Genomic DNA, 6,000 nt, shown 5'->3' on the forward strand with positions numbered 1-6,000 from the left:
CAGCCTTAATGACAGGTTCTTTGGAAAAGAGGTGCAGAGGACTAATGCGGCCAGCTGCTTAAAGAAAAAGAACATCCACAGGCCAGGACTTTCAGGGCAGGTTGCGTCAACCCCTGAAGCCAAGTCCTGGATCTCAAGAGCGGCTTTTCTATGCTCAGAACCTCAAACCTTCCCATGGCCATTCTCACCCCAGTGCCCCCAGAGACCCCAGCCGGAGCTCAGACTGCCCTGCATGAAGTCAGGACAGCTGGACTCCCTCTGGTCCTTGTCTTTCCCACTCTCTGTCCCTCCATCCCCAGTGACATCATGAGAGGAGTAGGTAATGTTGACCTTCATTCGTAGCAGTCTTCTGGGGTAGGGATCAGCCACGGCCCCAATCAATCTTTCCGAAGGATAAACCCATTCCACACGAATAACTTTATTACAAAAGAGGAAACATGAAACAAAGGAAAGTTTACTCTTCTGATTATAAACTGAGAATACTACGTTGCAGTTTTTTCTTCTTCTGAGTTTTGTCTCTAGTATATGATGTGATGGGACTAAATATAAGCTGGTGGTGGACAGGGGTGGGTACCACTATAGAGCAGCATCTTTTCTTCAGGGAGTTCTCAAACACTTTCAGGATTCAGGAGGCTTCCCTGAGAGTGGATGCTAGAGGACTGGAGGTGGACAGCCTCAGTTTCTTGCGGAAAACCTCGACATTTGCCTTTGCTAGAACTCTTTGTGACCCTGGTAAATTCTAATCATTGACTTCACACCAAGCATTCAGAAGCAGGCTTTGTCCCATCAGATCAATATGCACCTTCCTGTGGTTGTGCAAACATCATGGGGTCCTACGCTGATCCCCAAGTCCCCACCATCACTGCCCAAGGGGTTAAAAAGGAATAAAAAACCCTCAAAAACAGTTCTTACTCCTGTGTTTTAGCAAAAATTTATCAAACAAAATAAATGGTACATATGTTTTCTAAGTCCTTTTACTGGTGTGTCTTCTTCCCTATAGTGCTAGAAATAGAATAGTTGGGGTATGCGTGGTAGACATGAATCCTTTCTTTTTAATAACCCTTCCTATCAAGAGGTTAAATTTTATAATTTTATGGATAATTTCCCATTAATGTAGATGGGGAAACTGAGTCTCAGAAAGGTGATTTTCTATGAAAGTCAATGGTAGAAATCCAATCCTCAGCAGGGCAGTGGTGGCGCACATCTGTAATCCTAGCACTTGGGAGGCAGAGGCAGGCAAATTTCTGAGTTCAAGGCCAGCCTGGTCTACAGAGTGAGTTCCAGGACAGCCAGGGCTACACAGAGAAACCCTGTCTCAAAAAAAAAAGAAAAAGAAAAAAAGAAAAGAAAAGAAAAAAAGAAAAAAGAAATCCAATCCACCCCATCCCCTCCCCATGTGTGTGTGTATGTGCGTGTGTTTGTGTGTGTGTGTGTGTTCGAATGTAGAAGGGTGCACATGTATATGCATGTGTGTGTTCATGCCCAGGGAGAACATAGAATGACTCCATGTGTGGCTTCAAGGGCATCACCCACCTTGTTTCTGGAGACAGCAAGAGAGACAAGGTCTCTCGCTGGGATGGAGTTCACTGGCTTGGCTGCTAGTGGCCAGCAAACCCTGAGGATCTGCTTGTCTTCATCACTGGGATTTGAAGCATTTTCCAGGGGCGAGGGAGATGGCTCATCGGTAAAGAGCACTGACTGTTCTTCCAGAGGAGCAGGGTTCAATTCCCAGCACCCACATGGTGGCTCACAACTGTCTGTAGCTCCAGGTCCAGGGGATCCAGCCCTCTCTTCCAGCCTCCAAAGGCACCAGACACAAATGTGGTGTGGAAGCATGCATATAGGGTACACATATGTACTGGCTGGTGTTGTGTGTCAACTTGACACAAGCTGGAGTTATCACAGAGAAAGGAGCTTCAGTTGGGGAAGTGCCTCCATGAGATCCAGCTGTGGGGCATTTTCTCAATTAGTGATCAAGTGGCGAGGGCCCCCTTATGGGTGGTTCCACCTTTGGGCTGGTGCTCTTGGGTTCTATAAGAGAGCAGGCTGAGCAAGCCAGGGGAAGCAAGCCAGTAAGAAACATCCCTCCATGGCCTCTGCATCAGCTCCTGCTTCCTGACCTGCTTGAGTTCCAGTCCTGAGTTCCTTTAGTGATGAACTGCAACGTGGAAGTGTAAGGTCAATAAACCCTTTCCTCCCCAACTTGCTTCTTGGTCATGATGTTTGTGCAGGAAAAGAAACCCTGACCAAGACAAAATCCAAGCATATTGAATAAATAAATATTTTAAAACATGTGATTTCACACCTAACTTTTGTACAAGGTTTCTAGAGATCGAACTTGGCTCCCTGTGCTTTCAAGATAAGCACTTTAGCAACGGATCCATTTCCCCAGCCCCAACCCTGGCTTTTCGGCTCTGAGCATCAGGCTTATAGGGCGTGAAAGTGGGTCCTCCCATCTAAGAGGGGAGCGGTGAGGGAAAGGGTAACGGAGAGATTTTTAAGAATAGACAGAGGATTGAACATGGAGCTCCCTTTTGGGCCTCCTCAGCCTTTCAGAAACATGGACACCAGGATGTCATAAGAGCGAGGATAATCACGTGACGTGTATGAGGCTCGACAGCCAGTGGTCCTCTCCCCTTAGGTAGCTGGCTCCGTGTCTTGCCACTGCAGGTCGCATCCTCACATTCTCCTGGGGTGTGCTGGAGCCAGCATGTGACAGCGAGATGTCAACGTCTCTTCCCAGATGTTTTCCTAATACCATGTTAGCGTCTTAGGACAGTGGGGGCAGCTCGCCGTGGATACTGACCAGTGGGACAAATCTGGGTTGATTTCTCATGGAAAGCTCATTATCCCAGCACCCCAGGGCATCCAGGGACCATGGCACTTTGTGACACTTGTAGCCCTCCTAAGGGACTCATAACCATTCTAGTTTGTGAATCACACACAGGATAGAGCCAGTCACCCCACTTCTGCGAGCCCCAGCTGTAAGATAGGAACAGTGCCGTGAGGGACACTAATCTCACACAGGTCTCTGGGGCAGAGACTAACCACTCCATTTTCTGTCTTCAAGAGCGCCCATTAACTGTCCTTCCTGGGCCCTGGGGCCGCTCCTGCCTCCCTGTCTGTCCCCTCAGCCCATGAGCACCAGGAAATGTTTTCACGATGTTGCAATAAGCCGTGTCTCCACTCCTGCCAACACGGCTGTGGGGGTGGGGGCTGGAGGAGAACATTCAGCCCTTAATAAGTCCATATCAAAACCATAAACCTCGGACTGCCATAAATTCCCCGACCTTGGCTCCGCCACCTCACCTGTCCTTTGCCCTCCAGCCCCAGTGTAGGCCGTCAGAGTCACGAATCCTCTTCCCATTTCAGCTACTAAACAACCTGAACCAAGATGACTAAGAGCTCTGCCCTCATTTACAGAGCATGAAATGAAAGTTGAGAAAACTGAAGGGACCCAAGGGCTGGCTAAGAACTGGAGCTTGTTATCCCAGCAGGGCCCTAGAGCTCACAGCAGGACCAGAAGAAACACAGAGAATACCGATTGGCAGGCAGCTTCAAGAGCCAAAGAAGTCTTGGGTAGCGTGAATGACCTGCCACCCCAAATTGATGAGATTGCCACCGTCTTCAGTTTTGAAGCCCGGATCACGTTTGATGGATACTTCTCAGTCTACATATCCTATGTAAAGTCCTAGCTGAGGTCTAAGGGACCAAAGTCCCAGAATCCCTTGCAAGCTGCTCAATGATAGAGTGGGATCACAGTGTCAAGTACAACAATCCTGGGTGCTTCCTCTTTGCCTGGCTTGTCCGACTTAATGAAATTCCACCAGCCTCTGGGGCAACTATTGTTCTGTCTGAGGGAACAGGTTTAGGAGAGAAAGGGACTTGCCAAAGGTCCTTAGCTGGTGTAACAGCTGATCAGGTGCCCATTGTCTGACTCCAGAGGCCACCAGGAGGACACTGGGGAACCATGGATGACTCAGTTATTGTGCAGTGGGCACAGTAGGGAGAATACTGGAAGGTGACAAAGGTCAACGGGCCAAGACCCAACAGGAGGCATTCTGGGATTACAGGGAAGCGACGCCTCCCTCTTTCCCAGAGCTCGTCCATTCACACTTAGAGGGAGAAGCAATTCATAGCTCACTGTGAAGAGCCAAGGAGAGGCCGTGAGGTGGAAGGAAGCAAGATTGCTGATATCCGGGAAAGGGAGTGCCCTGTTGAAGGAAAATGATTCAGAGGCAATAGCAGGCAGAGAGAAGTATACTTGAGGTGAAGCTGAAGTCAGGGAGGCCACAGAAGAGCACAGAGGGAGGTCAGCATTCCCAACCACCAAATGCACCACCTGCACCTTCTCCACCCCCAAACCTCCTCTTCTCTTCCATGGGCTCATAAAACGTTCCCGTCAGACTCAGGGCCACTAACATAAATAGGAAAGCTGTAAACAGGAAGTGACTGCAAAACTGAAGTGAAATGAAGATTAATTTTAAGTTGTAGCCAGACAGAAATGGCTAGGCAAAGCTTGGCTTTCCTTTCTTTTTCTTTTTGTGTGTTTGCCTGGTTTGGTTTGGTTTGGTTTGGTTTGGTTTGGTTTGGTTTGGTTGGTTTGGTTTGGTTTGGTTTTAAGACTCTGTCTCCTGAGTGAAGATTGAGAGTTTGAGCTAGCCTTGGACTCTCAATCTCCCTGCCTCAGAATTCCAAGTGCTGGCATTATAGAGGTGTGCTATACCAGCATCTCTAACTGTCCCTCCTCCCTCTTCCTTCCCCCTCCCTCCCTCCCTCCACCCCTCTGTCCCTTCTTTCTTCCCTTTCTCTCTCTTCCTCTCCCTCCTCTTCCTTCCTCCCCTCTCTCCCTCCCTCCTTCCCTCTCTTTAACCTTTCCTACCTCTCTTCTTTTCCTTCCTCTCTCCCTCCCTCCCTCCTTCCCCCTTCTTTCTTTCCTCCCTCCCTCCTTCCTTCCCTTCTGTGTTTGAAAAATTAAAGCAAATTACAGTGCTATATGTTCTTAGCTCCAGCTATTCAGAAGGCTGAGGCAGGAGTATAACTTAAGTCCACAAGTTTTTAGCAAGCCTGGGCAACGTGGCAAAATATATTCTTAAAAGTAAAATGTGAGCCGGGTGACTGACAGTGTGCAGGGTGACGTGCGGGTCCTGCTACCACAGTGGGAAGACTGGAGTACTACGAAAAGTGGCTGCACCATGGCGGCTTGAAAAGAGAGAAGACAGACTAAAGGTTTGGACTCAGAGGCTGCGGAAGACGTGCTGGGTGCTTTTCCAAATCTTATGGATAGGGATAGGCTCACTCGCTCGCTCGACGTAATGAAATTATTCCAGCCTCTGGGGCAACTATTGTTCTATCACATAAGTGAGGGAACAGATTTAGGCTTTCTAGAGCCTCAGAAAGGACTTGGAGCCTACCCACAATGCAGCTATGAAATGAGAAATCCAGATTCTCAGACATTTTAGATAAGGCAGTGATTCATCTTTTTGTTGGACTTTCTTTGTTCCTTTTTAATTTATTATTTTATTTTTCAAGGGTCTCACTGCTTGCTATGTAGTCTAGACTGGCCTTGAACTCATGGAGATCTGACTGCCTCTGCCATCTTAGTGCTGGGATTAAAGGCTCCACTACCACAACCATTTCCATCCATTCATCCATCCATTCATTCATTCATTCATTCATTCGTGTGTGCGTGTGTGTGTGTGTGTGTGTGTGTGTGTGTGTCTGTGATTGTGCAGGCTTGTAGCATGGCATAGATATGAAAGTCAGAGGATAATTTGCTAGAGTCAGTTATTTCCTTCCACCATGTGGGTTCCAGGGATTGAACTCAGCTCACCACGTTTGGCAGCAAGTGTCTTTACCTTACAGCTATCTTACAGCACCACAACGCCCCCTGATCGGACTGGGTCTCATATAAGCCAGATTGGCTTTGAATGTGCTATTAGTCAAAGACAACTTTGGATTTTTCATCCTCCTACCTTCGCCTCTGGGGGCTGGAATTAC

This window comes from Apodemus sylvaticus, chromosome 5 (assembly GCF_947179515.1).
Source record: "Apodemus sylvaticus chromosome 5, mApoSyl1.1, whole genome shotgun sequence".
Taxonomy (NCBI): domain Eukaryota; kingdom Metazoa; phylum Chordata; class Mammalia; order Rodentia; family Muridae; genus Apodemus; species Apodemus sylvaticus.